Source organism: Mus musculus, chromosome 7, assembly GCF_000001635.26.
Source record: "Mus musculus strain C57BL/6J chromosome 7, GRCm38.p6 C57BL/6J".
Lineage (NCBI taxonomy): Eukaryota > Metazoa > Chordata > Mammalia > Rodentia > Muridae > Mus > Mus musculus.
In genome coordinates this window covers 54,413,904-54,437,383 of record NC_000073.6, presented here as the reverse complement: position 1 = coordinate 54,437,383, position 23,480 = coordinate 54,413,904, and positions in this window count along the sequence as shown.

Genomic DNA, 23,480 nt, shown 5'->3' with positions numbered 1-23,480 from the left:
GGTAACTCATTGTAGATGTTAATTACATCAGATAACCCTGTCACAGTGACATCTACAATTTTTTTAAATTATAAAAATGATTGCTATTGTTCACCAAGTTGACATACAAAATGATGGTCATGTGTCTCAGAAGTCATGATGAAGCAAATATTTCTGCTGCTCTGAAACACCAGCGGCCATTCTGCAACTATTGGGTTAAATAAAACTGACATATTGAATATCTGGGGGGAAAATATAGAAAGAATCTGTACCTAGAAGACAGCATTAAGTCACTGACTTTCTAAGTCTTATCTACATTAGGAGTAGGTGAGCATGTTTCTGTGTCTAGAGGTATACTGTGTGTGCAGGAGACCAACTTTAGGTGTTGTTCTTAAGGAAATCTAAAAGCAAATAGTATTTGAGTGAGGGTTTCTTGGTGTCTTGATAGCCAGGAGTTCACAAAATTGGCTAGAATGGCTTCCCAAATGAGTCACTATGGTTTGCTTGTCTCTGCCTTCATTTCAGTGCCTGGATATTGCTTTTAAAATGTAAATTCTGGGTGACAGAACTCAGGGCCTCATATTTGCAAGACAAGTTCTTTTCTATCACCACATTTTCAACCACCTTTATAGAATAAATATAATTTATTTAGTCAAGATACCTGGGTACTATTAAAACCTGATACGGCATGCAGCTAACAGAATCTATTACATCCTACTCTAGGCCTTTCAACATGAGCTATGAATTATAAAATATGTTAGAAACACTTGTAAAATTACTATGATTTTGCACTAATTTTCCCCATGAACATTACCCAGAGTTATACCAGTGAAAGAAATTAGCTTCTACTCTCCAGCCTGGCCATAATTAGCCTGATCATGGGACACCACAATTCTTTCCAGTACATTGTTTGATTAGTGAACAATGACTGGAGGTCTCTCATTAAATACAAAATTCTGCCATTGGGAATATTTTAATTAGTTAAGCCCCAAGCCCTCTTAACAGCATGTGGGCAAAATTTGAAGATTAAAAGTAAAAGTTAGGATCCAAATGTGAGAGAAAAGATATAGTGCCTATCTTGCTGTGTCTGGCTTACTTCACTTAGAATGATTATTTCCAGTTCTAGCCATTTAACTATAATTTTTAAACAGATAAATAAAATTTTATTGTGTATACATCTACCATTATTTTATAAAATTTCATAACAATTTTTATTCCATTACTCAGTGTTTATAGACATTCAGGCTGCCTCCATTTCCCAGGCCTTATTAATAGAGCAGAAATGAACATGGAGGAGTGGGTGTCTCCCCAGAAGGATGTAGAGTTCCATAAATAGTTCATGAAGATTCTAATTTCTCACCTCTTTGTCAGCATTGGTTGTCATTTGTTTTCTTAATCTCAGCTCCTCTAATGTGGGTAAAATGAAATCTCAAAATATTTTTAATTTGTATTTCCTAATGGCTAAGGATGTTGACCTGGATTGCACTAAACCTAAAGTTTCTTTTGATTGGATAAAAGAGCTCATGGCTGTTTTAATAAGGTTCATTCATGAACTGTCTCTCCTGCTCCTAAGTATGAATAAACATTGTGATGAGAAATGAAGTTCTGAGACACACACTGTAGATTGCTACCCTGTTTCTTTCACTATTTCTTATGTTAAATGAACTCCAGGAGATAAAATGACCACATATCACCCTACACCATTTGGATCTATTTTTAAAGTGCACTTTTACAGGGCATCAGGTTCCCAAATATTGACTCTAGTTTGTGGTTATTTATTGTGTTGTTTTGAGGAATTGTTTGCCAATTGAGAAAAATAATTATGTTCATTTGTGCTGAACAGCACAAGTGTCTTTGCTCACAGCCACACCTTGGAATTGAAGTCTATGGTGTTCTCTTTAGATTTTTTTCTTTATCTATGTCTTTCCCTGGGTAGTCAGAGTGTGTACTTCTTGGCAACAGAGAATGCTTTGTTTGCTTGTTTGTTTATTAATTTATCTTATTCTCACTATATAATATGATAACTGAGCTATGTGTCAAAGAAACACACCATCTTTTTTTGTATTCTAATATTAATTTCTTTTTTTATTACGTATTTTCCTCAATTTCATTTCCAATGCTATCCCAAAAGTCCCCCACACCACCCCCACTCCCCTACCCACCCATTCCCATTTTTTGGCCCTGGAGTTCCCCTGTACTGGGGCATATAAAGTTTGCCTGACCAATGGGCCTCTCTTTCCATTGATGGCCCATCACAGGGCCCCCAATGGAGGAGCTAGAGAAAGTATCCAAGGAGCTAAAGAGATCTGCAACCCTATCGGTGGAACAACATTATGAACTAACCAGTACCCCAGAGCTCTTGACTCTAGCTGCATATGTAGCAAACAAACCATCTTAAGCAGCAAAACACCCAGGGAGTAAAACCTGCATCCAAAAGTACTGTAATATGACGACTATAATGAATGTAAGCACTAGGTGCTTTATGAACGCAGGGGAAGCTGGCAGACTCTGATCAAGATGGCCAGATTCCAGACACCAGAGCACAACTCGTGCTTCTGCTACTATTACAGAAGGGATACCCTTCCTGCTCAAAGCCAATACCTGCTTCATACATTCAAATTTATGTTCTAAAAATTATTTATTCCCTAGGCACTGTAACAAGGCCTAGAATTCTGAGCTCTGGCAGATGAAAACAATGTTATCACTTGGATGGATTTTTAAAATTTTTTTATTGGTTATTTTATTTATTTACATTTCAAATGTTATCCCCTTCCCTGTTTTCCTCTGCAAACCCTCTATCCTATCTCCCCTACCCCTGCCTTTATGAGGTTGCTCCAACAACCACCCACCCACTCCTGCCTCCCCGCTATAGCATTCCCCTACACTGTGGCATTCACCCTACATAGGACCAAGGGCCTCCCATCTCATTGATGCCAGATAAGGCAATTCTCTGCTACTCATGCAGCTGGAGTCATCAGTCCCTCCATGTGTGCTCTTTGGTTGGTGGTTTAGTCCCTGGGAGTTCTGGGGTTTCTCTTTGGTTGATGTTGTTCTTTTTATGGCACTGCAAACCCCTTCAGCTCCTTCTCCTAACTCCTCCATTGGGGTTCCAGTGCTGAGTCTGATGGTTGGTTGCAAGCATCTGCATCTGTATTGGTCAGGCTCTGGCAAAGCCTCTCAAGGGACAGCCATACCAGTCTTCTGACAGCAAGTGCTTCTTGGCATCAGGAAGATTCAGTGTATCTGGTTTTATGTGGAAGTCCTTGAATCATTTGGACTAGAGTTTTTTACAAGGTGATAAGAATAGATCAATTTGCATTCTTCTACATGCCAACTCCCACTTGATCCAGTACCATTTGTTGAATACGCTGTCTTTTTCCACTGGATGGTTTTGGCTTCTTTGTTAAAGCTCAGGTAACCATAGGTATGTGGGTTTAATTCTGGGTCTTCAATTCTATTCTATTTATCTACCTGTCTGTCTCTAAATGAATACCATGCAGTTTTTATCACTATTGCTCTGTAGTACAGCTTGAGGTCAGGGATGGTGATTCCCCCAAAGGTTCTTTTATTGTTGAGAATAGTTTTCGCTATCTTGGGTTTTTTTTGTTTTTCCAGATGAATTTGAGAATTGCTCTTTCTAACTCTGTGAAGAATTGAGTTGGAATTTTGATGGGAAATGCATTGATTCTGTACAGTGCTTTTGATAAGATGGCCATTTTTACTATGTTAATCATGCCAATCCATGATCACGGGAGTTCTTTCCATCTTCTGAGGTCATCTTAGATGTCTTTCTTAAGAGATTTGAAATCTTGTCATACAGATCTTTCACTTGCTTGGTTAGATTCACACCAAGATATTTTATACCATTTGTGACTGTTGTAAAGGGTTTCATTTCCCTAATTTATTTCTTAGCCCGCTTATACTTTGAGTATAAACTTTGAGGAAGGCTACTGATTTGTTTGAGTTAATTTTATATTCAGCCACATTGCTGAAGTTGTTTATCAACTGTAGGAGTTCTTTGGTGGAAATCAGATACACTGAATCTAATAGAATATAAAGTGGTAAAGAGCCTCAAACAGATTAGCACAGGGGAAATTTTCCTGAACAGAACAACAATGGCTCAGGCTCTAAGATCAACTATAGATAAAAGGCGTCTCATAAAATTGAAAAGCTTCTGTAAGGCAAAGGACGTTGTCAAGGGGGCAAAATGGCCACCTACAGATTGAGAAAAGATCTTTACCAACCCTTCATCTGATAGATAGCTAATATCCAATATATACAAAGAACTCAAGAAGTTAGACTCTATAAACCCAGATGAGAACACTTTTCCTAAGTGACTCTGTTTTATTTAAATTCAATAGTATATCATGACATTTTATTCAGAGAAAACATGCATGTTTTTAACTGTTAAAAATCGGTCAATAAATTTCACCATGAATGGAAACAAGCTCTTTCCCATGTATGCACATTGACCCCAAAACCTCAAGAAGTTAGAATCCAGAGAACCAACTAACCCTATTTAAAAATGGGGTACAATGCTAAACAAAGATTTCTCAACTGAAGAACTTCAAATGCCTGAGAGGCACATAAATAAATGTTCAACATCCTTAGTCATCAGGGAAGTGCAAATGAAAACAGCCCTGAGATTCCACTTCACACCATACAGAATGGCTAGGATCAAAAACTCAGGTGACAACAGATGCTGGCAAGGATGTGGGGAAAGAGGAACACTCCTCCATTGTTGGTGGGATTGCAAGCTGATACAACCACTCTGGAAATAAGACTGGCAGTTCCTCATAATATTGGACATAGTACTACTACCTGAGGACCCAGCTATACCACTTCTGGGCATATACCCCAAAGATGCTCCAATACATAACAAGGACACCTGATCCACTATGTTCATAGCAGCATTATCTATAAGAGCAAGAAGCTGGAAACAACCCTGATGTCCCTGAACAGAGGAATGGATACAGAAATTATGGTCCATTTACATCACTTGGATTCTCAATGTAAACTAGTTAACTGGTCTTTTTTTTTCAATCAATCAAGTTTTAAACAACATGTTTACTCTACGAGAAGACAGAAGACAGACCCCCATATCTGATATAGTTGGACTTTCCACAACAGATCACATGGTTGGAGTCTGCACATAGAAGAAGCTTCAAAAAACCAAGCATGGCCATTTTGAGCTGCCAAGTGGTAAGTGGCCATGCATGTGGAAATTCAAAACCTGAAAAACTCCCATCTAGAAAATCAATGCATATGACATGACCATTCAAAGTGTCAGGTGATGCTTAACTCTCAGCCACTGTACTGTAAACCAGAATCAATTAGACAGACCTAAAAAATACAGAAAATAAAAGGAACAGAAAGACAGCTTTGATTTTAATGGTGAGACCAGATTAGTAAATGTACTCCTAGTGATGCCAAACCCAGCTCAGCTCAAACTTCTAAGGAAGCACACACTGAGACAAAATGCTGAAAGCACTTGGCAGTTTGTAACCTGGCTTAGGAAGCATAGGTGATAGAATCTATTTTGAATCAACTCAGTATATTATAATATCATTATTATCTTGATTTCCAAACCAAAGAATGTTATTACTCTACAAGAAGCCCAGCCAAATAATATTCTTGTCTTAGTCAGGGTTTCTATTCCTGCACAAACATCATGACCAAGAAGCAAGTTGGGGAGAAAAGGCTTTATTTGGCTTACACTTCCATGCTGCTGTTCATCACCAAAGGAGTCAGGACTGGAACTCAAGCAGGTTAGGATGCAGAAGCTGATGCAGAGGCCATGGAGGGATGTTCTTTATTGGTTTGCCTCCCCTGGCTTGCTCAGCCTGCTCTCTTATAGAACCCAAGACTACCAGCCCAGAGATGACACCACCCACAAGGGGCCTTTCCTCCTTGATCACTAATTGAGAAAATGCCTTACAGTTGGATCTCATGGAGGCATTTCCTCAGCTGAAGCTCCTTTCTCTGTGATAACTCCAGCTGTGTCAAGTTGACTCAAAACTAGCCAGTACAATTGACCCCTTGTCAACTTGACACACAAACACATCACTAGTAAGCCTCAACCCTTACATTCTTATTCATCCCCAAGATCTAAATAGCTTTAAAAGTCCCACAGTCTTTACATATTCTTAAATTTTCAATCTCTTTAAAATATCCATCTCTTTTAAAATCCAAAATCTTTTTACAATTAAAAGTCTCTTAACTGTGGGCTCCACTAAAACAGTTTCTTCCTTCAAGAGGGAAAATATCAGGGCACAGTCACAATCAAAGCAAAAATCAATCTCCAACCGTCCAATGTCTGGGATCCAACTCATGATCTTCTGGGCTCTTCCAAGGGCTTGGTTCACTTCTCCAGCCATGCCCTTTGTAGCACACGCGTCATCCTGTGGGCTCCAAATACCTGTATTCCACTGCTGCTGCTGCTGTTCTTGGTGGTCATCTCATGATACTGGCATCTCCAAAACACTGCATAACCCCTTCAGTCCTGGGCCTTCAATTGCAACTGAGGCTGCAGCTTCACAAATGGCCTTCCATGGCCTCTCACAGTGGCAAGCCTCAGCTGCTCTGTGTGACCCCTTCATGCCATCAAACCAGTTCCACGTGGGTGACCTTTACATATTACCAAATCCCTCTGCAGCAGGAGTACAACCTTGGCTATCTCTGGAACACAGCCTCTTTGTGCTTTCAGAAAACACTTCCCAGAAGATGTCACTTAAATGATCCTGGTCTCTTCTTAATCACCACTAATTTCTTAGCTCCAGCTAACCAGCATCAATAGTCCTAGTAATGCAAAGCTTTTGCTTTAGCAGTTCTGGTATCTTGTTAACCACAGCTGATTCTTCAGCCCCAGCTAACCAGAACTACAAAATCTTCACAATCAAAACAGCAATGGCCCTGAAAAGAGTCTTTAATTTTCCCTCTGAAATTTCACAAACCAGACCTCCATCTTCTGCACTATTCTCAACATTATCTTCCAAGCTCCTACACAACATCTGACAGAGCTCTTAACAACGAATGGATCTTCAAGCCCAAAGTTCCAAAGTCCTTTCACAGTCCTCCCCAAAACATGGTCAGGTTGTCACAGGAATACCCTACTCTGCTGGTACCAATTTGTCTTACTCAGGGTTTCTATTCCTGCACAAACATCATAACCAAGAAGCAAGTTGGGGAGAAAAGGCTTTATTTGGCTTACACTTCCATGCTGCTGTTCATCACCAAAGGAGTCAGGACTGGAACTCAAGCAGGTCAGGATGCAGAAGCTGATGCAGAGGCCATGGAGGGATGTTCTTTATTGGTTTGCCTCCCCTGACTTGCTCAGCCTGCTCTCTTATAGAACCCAAGACTACCAGCCCAGAGATGACACCACCCACAAGGGGCCTTTCCCCCTTGATCACTAATTGAGAAAATGCCTTACAGTTGGATCTCATGGAGGCATTTCCTCAGCTGAAGCTCCTTTCTCTGTGATAACTCCAGCTGTGTCAAGTTGACTCAAAACTAGCCAGTACAATTCTCTATAAACCCAGATGTGAACACTCTTCCTATGTCAATCTGTTTTTTTTTAATTCTATAGTATATCATGACATTTTATTCATCGAAAACATGAGTGTTTCTAACTGTGAAAAATTAGTCAATGAATTTCACCATGAATTGAAACAAGCTCTTTCCCATGCATGCACATTGACCCCAAAACCTCAGGATTTGATCTAATTTAGAAACAGTGTCTGTCACACTTTAATTAACAATGGCTCCAAAATTCTAGTTTTCCTTGATTAGGATGAGCCTGTGTTCAGTGACTGGTATTGCCTGAGAAGAGAAGGAAAAACAAAAGCAACTTAGACACAGAGAGATGAAATTGGAATAGCATCAGTTCTGTCCTTATTTCAAAGAACACTTCACCAGGCTGACACACTACAAACCTAGTGACACTAGGAATTGCCCAAAGGTAAAAAGTGTCTCCCTGAAAATGACCAAAATGATGTGTCCTCCTAAATACATTAACTCCAGCACTCTGGACTCCAGTAACATGGCCTGATAACACACTGAGTTCAGACCTCTGCCTTCAAAATAGGAAAATAAATTTTTATTGTGTTAAACCATTGAATTGTCTTCAGTACTATATCAGCTATAAAAACATAGTAGAGACAGCTATATCAGGCTCCTTTCAGCAAAATCTTGCTGGCATATGCAATGGTGCCAGCGTTTGGAGGCTGATTCTGGGACGGATCCCTGGGTGTAGCAGTGTCTAGATGGTCCATCCTTTCATCTCAACTCCAAACTTTGTCTCTGTAACTCCTTCCATGGATGTTTTGTTCCCAATTCTAAGAAGGGGAAAAGTGTCCCTGATATAGCTGTCTCTTGTGAGGCTATTCCGGGGCCTGGCAAACACAGAAGAGGATGCTCACAGTCAGCTATTGTATGGAACATAGGGCCCCCAATGGAGGAGCTAGAGAAAGTACCCAAGGAGCTAAAGGGGTCTGCAAACCTATAGTTGGAACAACAATTTGAACTAACCAGTACCCCAGAGCTTGTGTCTCTAGTTGCATATGTATCAGAGGATGGCCTAGTCGACCATCATTGGGAAGAGAGACCCCCCTTGATCTTGCAAACTTTATATGCCTCAATACAGGGAAAGGCCAGGGCCAAGAAGTGGGAGTGGGTGGGTAGGGGAGTAGGGGGGGTTATGGGGGACTTTTGGGATAGCATTGGAAATGTAAATGAAGAAAATACCTAATTAAAAAAATAGTAGAAAACCAGTCATTGCAAGATATTCAGACAATTAACATTATCGTATACTACTACTACTACTACTACTACTATTATTATTACTACTAACCTCAGAAAGTGAGAAATTAGGAAATTTTTCTCAGTGTATTATTAGTATCATTAAATGAAAAACTAATCTTTTATATAAAATTTAATGGTTAAAATGGAAAAATTTCCCCAATTTCATTGAACTTGATCTACTTCTACTCAGAGTATCATGTTATATGCAGTAATTTTGAAGAACTAAAATGGTTTCCTTACACAGTTAACATTGTCTCTGTTAGTGTAAAATAGTGTAAAACTGAAATAATAGAGAAACATAAATATTTAAATGAAGTTATATATTCAGTTTAATAAAATCACTTTACTCTAATGAATTCATAAATTAAAAAAAATTAAACACAACAGTTTAAGGAAGCCAGTGAAACACTTACTGACTCCCTAACTCCTGGCATGTTAATCCAATTCTATAGAGATGGTTATGGTCATTCTGTAACCATGAATTGTCACTTAGGGTTTTATATTGTAACTGTCAACCACATTTTATTTATTCTTTATTTTTATTGTTCATGTTACTTCATTATTCAGAAAATTCTATTCTCTTATCCAACAATCACAACAAAAGCTATGGTGGATTTGAAACTGGAAGAACACTAGCTTTGTAACCTCTTTTATGACTTCTATCCTTTTGCCAACATCTTTAATATTGGTAATAAGTGAATTTATTGATGTCACAAAAGCACTACATATAAACTTTACTACTATTTTGATCTGTGTCCTTTAGCTCTAGAAGGCAGTCAAGAATGTTTGTATACAGGATTTCATACTATATTTCCCAGTTTTTAATGTTACAGATATCCTTAGCAACTCATCACACATAATATAAAATATTTATATGAGATTTATTAAGTACCACTATATATTAAAGTTATTAGAAAGGGCTACTTAACAACACTAAATATTCACAACTGACAGGACTTTGAGAACTAGAGAGGCACACATTGTAATTACTATTAGCAATAAGTAGTGGCTATGGTCCCTTTGGAGAACAATTTTATAGCATGCATTAACAACTAGAAAAACTTTTATGGCCTTAGGGCTAAAAAACCAAAGGGTGATTATATAGTCTAAAGAAATAATTATGCATTCATTTTACCCTGTAATAGGAAAAGAAATCATTTATATATAATTTTTTCCTGCATGTTTTACACTAGAAAAAATAAATGGAAAGGGATTGCAGGTCCCATATTTTCATTTACTAAAGCATAGAATAGATTTTAAGAAAAAAAAGTACCCCACAGAGAAGTACTATGGTAATAGTATTGATGCTTTGGCTTTATGAAGGAAGGAAATGGGTAGGGTATGGGACATTGTAAGAGTTTGCCTGCCATGTGTAAGATTATGGGTTCAATCCCGAGTTCCTTGTGCAATATCAAAGGTTCCAATAGTTTTGAGCCCTTCTTGAACACCCCTCAACATTGCCAGGTTATTGGGCCGAAGGCCTTTCAGACCACGCATATGTGTAATCTCTTTAATATACAGAGGTAATATTTTAGGGACTTAGGAATAAAGGAACAAACTCTTGATATATAAATGACTTTCAAGTTGCCATTTTGATAAAAATTACAAAATAACAAGAGGAATGCTGTGTGCTTTAGAAATATAGAAGTCAGAAGATGATTCTCTGGGCATTGGTGGGCTTCTGTTAGTACCCCCATTTCTTAGTCTGCACATTGCAAAAGCCTTACATCTGACCTGTAGGATGCATCAAGGAAGCAGAAATAAAAAGCTTGCTTTATGTATGACAGGGAACCATATTCTAGGTTTTCATAAAACATTTTTCTCCATGTAGTAATTTTGTGGTTAGTGCAAAGCTTACAAAAGTCCATTAAAATGTAACTCCATGTAATATTCAGACAATTTAACTATGCACCAAGGATTTCCATGATTAAGTTAAGTAGTTGTGGTGCTCTGATCTTGATATCTTGTGTGTACCTTGTAAGCAAGACATATGAGCAAAAATATACCAACATTTTAGGAAAAATATGTCTGCTATAATATCCAACAGGACACTTCCCCAGTACGCAAATGGACATTTTTCCTTGTACAAAATCCTACTCTCTGGAATAACAGAGAGTTTGATGTGTTCTCAGGCCTTTGGAAACAAAAAATGAAATCCTTTGTGTATGGGAATTATATGTGTGAGGAATATGAGAGGGTATAGATACTCAAATTTTGAACTTTACTACAATTATCCCACCGCAGTTTATCAGACTTTGGTACAAGATGTGAATGACTTGTAGCACTGAATGCTTTGATAGGGAACATATAGCCGTAGATTTTATTAACTTTTGTCTTTTATGAGCAGTTACTATATGCTGAACATGTCTCTGAGCAACATAAGGATATTGTCTTAGTCTGTACTAATTATATTTTCCATTCAACTGTGTAAAGTATGACTTTTGTGTCATGATTAAAAATAGTAGACGATCAAAATAAGATATATAGAAATCCTAATTGTGGTTTATCAGCTTTGTATCGTGAGTGATTAACATTTCAATACAACATGATACAGTATGAATAGCTTAACATTGTGTTTTAAGTGTACACCTCAGGAAGCTGAGATTAAAGAGGTATGAGCAATAGTTGTAAGCAATGACTAAGCAGCATTTGTATGTAAAATAACCCTGCAGGACCATCACACTCTGGAAACCTACAGTAGATTCAAGTACATTGATAGAAGAAATAAGGGGGAAATTGGCTGTTAAGTTGGAGTCAAAGATAAACATTATTTTAGAGAGCTAATATATCCATATCACACAAGCAGAGAAATCAGCAACATAAAAGCACAGAGCATGTAAACTTCCATTCTGGGGAATGTGGGGCAGTGATGGGAAGATGTAGTGTTCCTTGGACTTAGTCATGGGAGAGATGGTAGAGAAAAAATTAAGTCAGGAAATGAATAAATGAGCAAATTAAGGGCAGATTACATGAGCTCTATGTTAGGGAAGCAACAGACAGTATTTTCTTTGTTTTGTTGAATATCAGGAACATGCATTTTTATATGTAAAAGAAAAGTTTGTGTTTTGGTTTTATTTTTTTAAGATTTATTCATTTAGTCTATATAAGTACACTGTAGCTGTCTTCAGACACACCAGAAGAGGGAATCAGATCTCATTACAGATGGTTGTGAGCCACCATGTGGTTTGCTGGGATTTGAACTCAGGACCTCTGGAAGAGCAGTCAGTGCTCTTAAACACTGAGCCATCTCTCCAGCCCAAAATGGAAAGTTTTAATCACTGTAAGTATAGCAGATACTTTCATTTAATCTGTAGTTTGAGTCATTAGTTAAGAAAACGTCATAAAGGCTGGAGCACCTGGGGGAGCCATCTTTGGTTCCCGAACCCTCAGAGACTAGTATGCGCAGGTGAGAGTGTGGACTACAGAAGATAACAGCTTCTGGGACAGGCAGAAGGAACACAACTTCTGGGGCAGACCCCATTTCGGGCTCCAGAAATCCGGGCCCCTTCACTTTCAGAGGAGAGGTGTCCTCCCTGGCCAGGAGGGCTTTGCCAGAGCACCAGGGGGAGCCATCTTGGTTCCTGGATCCCTCAGAGACTGGTCTGTGCAGATGAGAGTGCGGACTACAGAAGCTACATAGATTCTGGGACAGGCAGATACCACAGAGCTTCTGGGACAGGCCCCGTTTCGAGATCCAGACATCTGGGCACCTTCCCTGACAGAGGAGAGGTGGACTGCCCCCCAAAAGGGCTTTGCCAGAGCAACTGGGGGAGCCATATCTGGTCCAGGATCTCTCAGGAACTAGTAAGTGTAGGTGAGAGCGTCGACTACAGAAGCTACACAGCTTCTGGGACAGGTAGAAGCTACACAGCTTCTGGGAAAGGTCCTATTTCAGGCCTTCATCTTCTGCCAGGAGGCAGGTCCGAAAGCCAGATATCTGTGCACCTTCCCTGCAAGAGGAGAGTTTGCCTGCAAAGAGTACTCTGACCACTGAAACTAAGGATAGAGCTAGTCTCCCAGGTCTGCTGATAGAGGCTAAAAGAATCATGAAAGGAACAAGCTGTAACCAGAGACAACTGTAACAACTAACTCCAGAGATTTCCAGATGGCAAAAGGCAAACTTAAGAATCTTACTAACAGAAACCAAGACCACTCACCATCATCAGAAACCAGCACTCCCACCTCAGCCACTCCTGGAAACCCCAACACACATGAAAAGCTAGAGCCGGATTTAAAAGCATATCTCATGATGATGGTAGAGGACATCAAGAAGGACTTTAATAACTCACTTAAAGAAATATGTACCTCTTGCTAAAGAGGTACAAGTCCTTAAAGAAAATCAGGAAAACACAACCAAACAGGTAGAAGTCCTTAAAGAAAAACAGGAAAACACAACCAAACAGGTGATGGAATTGAAAAAAATCATACATGACCTAAAAAGTGAAGTAGATACAATAAAGAAAACACAAAGTGGGTCAACACTGGAGATAGAAACTCTAGGAAAGAAATCTGGAATCATAGATGTGAGCATCAGCAAGAGAATACAAGAGATGGAATTGAGAATCTCAGGTACAGAAGATTCCATAGAGAACATGGGCACAAAGAAAATACAAAATGCAAAATGTACCTAAGTCAAAACATCCAGGAAATCCAGGCCACAATGAGAAGACCAAACCTATGGATAATAGGAGTAGGTTAGAATGGAGATATTCAACTTAAAGGGCCAGCAAATATCTTCAACAAAATTATAGAAGAAAACTTCCCAAACCTAAAGAAAGAGATGCCCATGAACATACAAGAAGCCTACAGAACTCCAAATAGACTGGACCAGAAAAGAAATTCCTCCCAACACATAATAATCAGAAGAACAAATGCATTAAGTAAAGATAGAATATTAAAAGTAGTAAGGGAAAAAGGTCAAGTAACATATAAAGGCAGGCCAGCAGAATTACCCCAGACTTTTCAGAAGAGACTATGAAAGCCAGAAGATCTTGGACAGATGTTATATAGACACTAAGAGAACACAAATGCCAGACCAGGCTACTATACCCAGCCAAACTTTCTATTGCCATAGATCGAAAAACCAAAGTATTCCATAACAAAACCAACTTCACACAATATCTTTCCACAAATCCAGACTTTAAAAGGATAATAACAGAAAAAACAAACAAACAAATAAACAAACAAACAAAAACCCGACAAGAACTACGTCCTAGAAAAAGCAAGAAAGTAATCCTTCAACAAACCTAAAAGAAGTCAGCCACAAGAACAGAATGCCAATTCTAACAACAAAAATAATAAGAAGCAACAATAACTTTTACTTAATATCTCTTAATATCAATGGAATCAATTCCCCAATAAAAAGAAATAGACTAACAGACTGGCTACACAAACAGGACCCTACATTTTGCTGCTTACAGGAAACCCATCTCAGGGAAAAAGACAGATACTACCTCAGAGTGAAAGGCTGGAAAATAATTTTCCAAGCAAATGGTCCGAAGAAACAATCTGGAGTAGCCATTCTAATTTCAAATAAAATCGACTTCCAACCCAAAGTTATCAAAAAAGACAAGGAGGGGTACATCATACACATCAAAGTTAGAATCTTACAAGAGGAACTCTCAATTCATAATAAAAGTCTTGGAAAAATCAGGAATACATGGCCCATACCTAAACATGATAAAAGCCATCTACAGCAAAACAGTAGCCAACATTAAAGTAAATGGTCAGAAGCTGGAAGCAATCCCACTAAAATCAGGGACTAGACAAGGCTGCCCACTTTCTCCCTACCTATTCAACATTGTACTTGAAGTCCTAGCCAGAGCAATTGGACAATAAAGGAGATCAAGGGAATACAAATTGAAAAGGAAGAAATCAAAATATCACTTTTTGCAGATGATATAATAGCATATGTAAGTGACCCTAAAATTCTACCAGAGAACTCCTAAAGCTGATAAACAGCTTCAGTGAAGTAACTGGATATAAAATTATCTCAAACAAGTCAATGGCCTGTCTCTACACAAAGGATAAACAGGCTGAGAAAGAAATTAGGGAAACAACACCCTGCACAATAGTCTCAAATAATATAAAATATGTGACTCTAACTAAGGAAGTGAAATATCTGTATGATAAGAACTTCATGTCTCTGAAGAAAGAAATGAAAGATGATCTCAGAAGACAGAAAAATCTCCCATGCTCATGGATTGGCAGGATAAATATAGTAAAAATGGCTATCTTGCCAAAAGCAATCTACAGATTCAATGCAATCCCCATCAAAATTCCAACTCAATTCTTCAATGAATTAGAAAGGGCAATCGGAAGATTCATCTGGAATAACAAAAAACCTAGGATAGCAACAACTCTTCTCAAGGATAAAAGAAACTCTGGTGGAATCACCATGCACAACCTAAAGCTGTACTACAGAGCAATTATGATAAAAAAAAACTGCCTGGTACTGGTATAGTGACAGACAAGTAGACCAATGGAACAGAATTGAAGACCCAGAGGTGAACCCACACACCTATGGTCACTTGATCTTTGACAAGGGAGCTAAAACCATCCAGTGGAAGAAAGACAGCATTTTCAACAAATGGTGCTGGCACAAATGGTAGTTAACATGTAGAAGAATGAGAATTGATCCATTTCTATCTCCTAGTACTAAGGTCAAATCTCAGTGGATCAAGGAACTCCACAAAAAACAAGAGACAGTGAAACTTATAAAGGAGAAAGTAGGGAAAGCCTTGAAGATATGGGCACAGGGGAAAAATTCTTGAATAGAACAGCAATGGCTTGTGCTGTAAGATCGAGAAAAAACAAATGGGACCTCATAAAATTGCAAAGCTTCTGTAAGGCAAAAGACACCGTCAATAAGACAAAAAGGCCACCAACAGATTGGAAAGGATCTTTACCTGTCCTAAATCAGATAGGGGACTAATATCCAATATATATAAAGAACTCAAGAAGGCAGACTTCATAAAATCAAACAACCCCATTAAAAAATGGGGCTCAGAACTGAACAAAGAATTCTCACCTGAGGAATACCAAATGGCAGAGAAACACCTGAAAAATGTTCAACATCCTTAATCATGAGGGAAATGCAAATCAAAACAACCCTGAGATTCCACCTCACACCAGTCAGAATGGCTAAGATGAAAAATTCAGGTGACAGCAGATGCTGACAAGGATGTGGAGAAAGAGGAACACTCCTCCATTTTTGGTGGGATTGCAAGCTTGTACAACCACTCTGGAAATCAGTCTGGTGGTTGCTCAGAAAATTGAACATAGTACTACCAGAGATTCCAGCAACACCTCTTCTGGGCATATATCCAGAAGATGTCCCAACCTGTAAGAAGGACACATGCTCCACTATGTTCATAGCAGCCTTATTTATAATAGCCAGAAGCTGTAACGAACCCAGATGCCCCTCAACAGAGGAATGGAGACATAAAATGTGGAACATTTACACAATGGAGTACTACTCAGCTATTAAAAAGAATGAATTTATGAAATTCCTAGGCAAATGGATGGACCTGGAAGGTATCATCCTGAGTGAGGTACCCAATCACAAAGGAACTCACACAATATGTACTCACTGATAAGTAGATATTAGCCCAGAAACTTAGGATACACAAGATATAAGATACAATTTGCTAAATGCATGAAACTCAAGAAGAAGGAAGACCTAAGTGTAGACACTTTGCCCCTTCTTAGAATTGGGAACAAAACACCTATGGAAGGAGTTACAGAGACAAAATTTGGAGCTGTGATGAAAGGATGGACCATCTATTGATTGCCATATCCAGGGATCCATCCCATAATCAGCTTCCAAATGCTGACACCATTGCATACACTAGCAAGATTTTGCTGAAAGGGCCCAGATATAGCTGTCTCTTGTGAGACTATGCTGGGGCCTAGCAAACACAGAAGTGGATGCTCACAGTGAAGAATAGAAAATTACTGGCCTCTTGTGAAAACATGAATTTTTTACCTCGGAGCCCACCCCCTCCCATCTAGAGATTGTAACACTCCTAAACTTTTCACCCCAAAACTCCTCACCCTAAAGTTCGAACCCTCCCAACTAAAAACTGTTCCAAGAACATTTTTGAGATAAAGGCCTCCTGGAACAACCTCAAAATGAACCAGGTACTCCTTAGTTACGTAGGTTCCTTGATAGGACATGACTCCTTAGTTACGTAGATTCCTTTGGCAGAACTCCCTAGTGATGTAAACTTGTACTTTCCCTGCCCAGTTCTCCCCCTTTGAGTTTTACTATATAAGCCTGTAAAAAATTTTTGCTGACCGTCGAGACTCCTCTACCCTGTGCTAAGGTGTATGAGTTTCGACCCCAGAGCTCTGTGCTTTCATGTTGCTGCTTTATTTCGACCCCAGAGCTCTGGTCTGTGTGCTTTCATGTCGCTGCTTTATTAAATCTTGCCTTCTACATTTTATGTATGGTCTCAGTGTCTTCTTGGGTACGCGGCTGTCCCGGGACTTGAGTGTCTGAGTGAGGGTCTCCCCTCGAGGGTCTTTCAACAGTAAGCTATTGAATGGATCACAGGGCCCCCAATGGAGGAGCTAGAGAAAGCACTCAAGGAACTAAATGGAACTGCAACCCTATAGGTGGAACAACAATATGAACTAACCAGTACCCCAGAACTCTTGTCTCTAGCTACATATGTATCAAAAGATGGCCTAGTAGGGCATCACTGGAAATAGAGGCCCATTGGACTTGCAAACTTTATATGCCCCAGTATAGGGGAAAGCCAGTGCCTAAAAGGGGGAGTGGGTTGGTAGGGGAGTGGAGGGGTGGCTATGGGGGACTTTTGGGATAGCATTGGAAATGTAAATGAGGAAAATACCTAATAAAAAATTACAAAAAAAAAGAAAGGGCAATTTGCAAATTCATCTAGAATAACAAAAAACCTAGGATAGCAAAATCTCCTCTCAATGATAAGAGAACTTTTGTTGGAAAAACCCTCCCTGATCTAAAGCTATACTACAGAGAAATTGTGATAAAAACTGCATGGTACTGGCATAGTGACCAACAAGTAGACCAGTGGAATAGAATTGAAGACCCAGAAAAGAACCTGCATACCTATGGTCACTTGATCTTTGACAAGGGAGCTAAAACCATCCAGTGGAAAAAAGACAGCATTTTCAACAAATGGTGCTGTCATAACTGGTGGTTATCATGTAGAAGAATAAAATCATCCATTCCTATCTCCTTGTACTAAGGTCAAATCTAAGTAGATCAGGGAACTCCACGTAAAACCAGAGACACTGAAACTTATAGAGGAGAAATTGGGGAAAAGCCTTGAAGATATGGGCACAGGGTAAAAATTCCTGAGTAGAACAGCAATGGCTTGTGCTGTAAGACTGAGAATCAACAAATAGAACCTCAAAAAATTACAAACTTCTGCAAGGCAAAAGACACCATCCATAAGACAAAAAAGCCACCAACAGATTGGGAAAGGATCTTTACCAATCCTAAATGAGATAGGGGACCAATATCCAATATATATAAATAACTCAAGAAGGTAGACTCCAGAAATTCAAATGATCCCATTAAAATATGGGGCTCAGAGCTAAACAAAGAATTCTCACCTGAGGAATACCAAATGGCTTAGAAGCACCTGAAAAATGTTCAGCATCCTTAATCATCAGGGAAATGCAAATCAAAACAACCCTGAGATTCCACCTCACACCAGTCAGAATGGCTAAGATGAAAAATTCAGTTGAAAGCAGATGCTGGCAAGGATGTGGAGAAAGAGGAACACTCCTCCATTGTTGGTGGGATTGCAAGCTTGTACAACCACTCTGGAAATCAGTCTGGTGGTTGCTCAGAAAATTGGACATAGTAATACTGGAGGATCCTGCAATACCTCTCCTGGGCATATGTCCAGAAGATGTTCCAACCAATAAGAAGGACACATGCTCCACTATGTTCATAGCAGCCTTATTTATAATAGCCAGAACCTGGAAAGAACCCAGACGCCCCTCAACTGAGGAATGGATACAGAAAATGTGGTAGATTTACACAATTCAGTACTACTCAGCTATTAAAAAGAATGAATTCCTAAAATTAAATAAATAAATAAATAAATAAATAAATAAATATAAAAAGAATGAATTCCTAGGCAAATGGATGGACCTGGAGGGCATCATCCTGAGTGAGGTAACTCAATCACAAAAAAACTCACATGATATGTACTCTCTGATAATTCGGTATTAGCCCAGAAACTTAGAATACCCAAGATACAAGATACAATTTGCAAAACACATGAAACTCAAGAAGAATGAAGACTAAAGTGTGGACATTTTGCTCTTTCTTAGAATTGGGAACAAAACACTCATGGAAGGAGTTATAGAGACAAAGATTGGAGCTGACACGAAATGATGGACCATCTAAAGAGTTCCATACCCAGGCATACATCCCATAATCAGCCTCCAAAAGCTGACACCATCGCATACACAAGCAAGATTTTGCTGAAAGAACCCTGATATAGCTGTCTCTTGTGAGGCTATGCCGTGGCATGGCAAACACAGAAGTGGATGCTCACAGTCAGCTATTGGATGGATCACAGGGCCCCCAATGGAGGAGCTAGAGGAAATACCCAAGGGGCTAAAGAGATCTGCAACCCTATAGGTGGAACAACAATATGAACTAACCAGTACCACCGGAGCTCGTGTCTCTAGCTGCATATGAATCAGAAGATGGCCTAGTTGGCCATCATTGGGAAGAGAGACCCCTTGGTCTTGAAAACTTTTTATGCCTCAATACAGGGGACTGCCAGGGCCAAGAAGTGGGAGTGGGTGTGTAGGGGTGTGTAGGTGGAAGGCTATGGGGGAATTTTGTGGTAGCATTTGAAACGTAAGTGAAGAAAATACCTAACTTTAAAAAAAGTTCAATAACAACAACATAGAAAAACATCATATTATATTTTTATAAAAATTATATATTCTGCATCTTTATTCAAAAAATAAGGTGTTCAATATCATATTTATATCTATGAGGAGAAAGCTGCTAGCATCTAGATAGTCACATTTTATGGCACAATGTCACTTTACACTTTCATCGGTTGGCTAAATTTTTCAGTGTAAAATCCTTTTGTGTGTGCCCTAGGATAGCTTCCAATACCTATGTTAATTTAGCATGTTCAATTACATATTAAAAAGCTCTATATGTAATAAGGAACCTAAATGTTGTGGACTGTTTTGAAGTGAAGATATTCATATGTCCCACCCAAGATGCACTTAAAAATGAAAGTGTTTGTAATGAATAGGAATAATATTGAATGATAAAGTGAGACTTATGAATGAATTAAACAGAGGAGGAATGTGAGAAAGCACACTAAGGAAAATATCCTGGAGATGAAATGAACTTTCCTGAGTCACCATGGCTAGCACAACAAGTGTGCACTCCAGTCACAAAACTACCAATAGTGTGAACAGAAAATTCCTAAGGTCATGGAGACAAGTAGAATTGTGGATCCCAACAATGTCTGTGTTCTCATCAGTGGAGTCTATAGATATGGTATTTTAACAAGCAAAGAGAAATTACTGGTTTGACTACCTCAAATTTGTAAGAATCTTATTTTGTTCAAGGCTCTCAAGATAAACATTTGGTTCATAGACGTGAGATATTTTCCTGGCTGGAATGAATGAGAAGACTGAGAGACACAAGGATCAGTCTTCAAGATAAAGAAACACCTCTAGAAGGCAGGACCTGGAGACACTTGGAATCTGGAAACACAAGGAAACGAGTGCTCTAGAGTATGTAGAAATGTACAGTGGCCCAAGAAATGGTGATTTTAAGCTAGCAAGATTGCAACCTGATTGTCAAAACTGCCAGGTTATGAACTTTGGTATAAGCCATAATTGTGTGGAAATTCATTAACAAGGTAATAAGAAACTAATGATATGTGATTGCAATTAAACTCTTTTTCTTATTGAGGATCTGAGGTACAGGAAGTTTGAATATTAGCTGTTAACCAGCTCAGTTTAATGTTCTGCCTGTCTAGAAAAAGCAAGGTAAAGTCACTGTCATGGTCCTGAAAGTTGCATTTAGTGACTAAAAGCTTCTGATCTTTGCTATTCTGGTTGGCACAATCTCTAGGGTAGAATTAAGTATTTTCCTTTGCTTAGAGATTCTTAGACTAAGCTACATTGATCACATAGGATGAAAGAGACACTTAAGGGTTTACTGCTGAGGCAATGCACTAAGCTAAGAGGGGCAAGAGAAAAATCTACCATTCACTTTTGCTTCAGAAGTGATGAAGCTGTATTGATATGCTCAAGGGTGGGACAAAGAAAGGGAAGAAAGCAGGGGAGGTCAGAGTTTCAGAGAAGAGGAGGAGCGAAATCTAGAAAGTATTATAAGAAGCATATATTCCATTAAATTTTATTTGTATGACCCATTGGTTTGGGAAATCCTATTATGGAGGCAAATATTTTGCGGCTGGTTTCTATGGCTATTTTCATCTTGCTTTTTAAAGACAAATGCCATGGAACTAAAAAAATCAATTTCAATATTTTCCAAATGCCAGAGGCTAGAGTCTGACTCAACATTCTGATTATTACCCAAGATGCAATTACCTTATGTCTTTTAGTACATCATTTGTTCGTGGCACAGATTGCTTTTAGAAATAGTTATAGCAATACTAATTCTAAGAATTAAAACTTGTGGCTTTTCAGTTGCCTTTCACAGCTTTTTCAATTAAATTGTAATAATTTACACTATATGTCTATTCAAAAATATGATAGTTCTTTAATATGCAAATGTGCAAGACATACATTTTAGAATAACCAAATTTTTTCCAGTTCTTATATTTCAAAACAAATATCCAATATTCTGTTCTTATGCCTTCTAATCAGCATATGTAAACAATGATATTTTAACAAGAACTACTTTTAAAATCCATACATTTTAGTTACCAGAATGCGTGAAACACACAACACAATAGGTTTAACACATCTATGCTTTGTGTTGTGACCGAGCTGTGACTATTAAAAGCCATTTGGGACTTTCTGCTGAACAAACAATTATGTGTTTGCATACCCGTAAATAAATAAGTTGAAAACTATCACATGTAGTGAAATAAAGCCACCTGTCTCTCAGAATCTTGGGGAATCTCTGCCTCTCAGAAGAGAAGAGAAGTATTTCTCTAGTCTTTGCAGTTAATTTCATTACAGAAACAGGGATATTATCCCTCTACCCCATACTTCAACACATGTATACTAAGAATCCAGTATTTTCTAGAATATTACATTAATAGTACATGTCTTTATTTTCAATTCATGTCAGAGTAGATAAGTGCTCTATTAAAATTAGTATTTTCAAACACATTAAGAATTACACTCATTCTACATGTGTAAGAAAAAGTAGGTCAAAATAGAGTTAGAAACGACCTTCAGCAGAGAGAAGAGGAAGAAAGATTCAAAGAAAGGAAAGTGTTAGGAACATACAAAGACTAACAGCAGAGTCTGTGAGTTCTTCATGTGTGACAAGGCTTCCATTGTACAAACTTCCTCATTTCTTCTGATTGCTGGCTATAAGGGTGTTATTATCATGTTATTTTAGCAAAAAGTTACTAAAAAGGAGAAAATGAGATATTTACCCAAAGGCTTAGGAGGGGTAGCTGAATTATGGTAGGTGGAAGAGCCTAGTTCCAAAGTATTGTACCACTATTGCTGTACAAAACAAACAGACATCCCTGGTAGAGGTGATGTGCACAAGACAAGGGCCTGGAATACGCTGTTGGAAAGTTAAATAATTCAGCATGGTGGGCCAGAGACTATGTGACAGGAGTTGTAAAACAAAGGTCTGGTGGAAAAACTGGTTCTAGACAACAGCCTGGTGTGTTCTTTTCATATAGAAGATGAAATGATACCACTTAGCTTTAGCAGGAGAGGGCAAACATCATCAAAGAAAAAGCAATGCTGGCATTTCGAGCAAAGTGAAGCACTACAAAGATGCAGTGAGCTGTCAGAGAACTCACTGGCTTTGGAGGGTGATTAGATTTGTAGGAGAACTGTAGAATGGAGCAGGGATTTGTTCCCTTGTTGACCTTTGTAAACACTAAGACCACTCACAAAGGATTAGAAAAGTTTATTCATTCTTCACATATTTTTGCCCACATTTTGTCATCCTTGGACACTTCCAGTGCATTTATTTCAGATTTCTCAGTGTCTGTGAAGTCAATTAAAAATATTTATAATATCAGAAATACAAGACCCTTCAATTCTTGTAGCACCACAGAACAACAGAATCCTTCCTGTATGCAAGAGGTTATGCATATGTTATCTCAGCTCCCATTCCCTACCTCTGTGAAATCCCAGACTCTGCCTTCATCACTATTTCAGTGAAGTCACAAACATTTGCCTTCATCCCCAATCTTGTGGAGTTGTCAACCTCTGCTTCCATTCCGTATATCTGTGAACTCACAGACATGTTCCTTCATCCCCATCTCTGTTTCCATCTGTTTTATTTTCAACTTCAGTGTCAGAAGACGCAGCAAATTGCTTTTTAGTGAGACATTCACTCTGTTTTGCAGACATTATCTCACCATTAAATGTTCCAGTGGGTGAAATCGTCCAGGGAACAATTTATTAGTATCTTTAAAGTGTAAGGAGGTTAAAAGACTCATCTGTGGAAATAAAAGCAGAGCTTCAGCATCCATAACAGGTTCTGTGTTTGACAA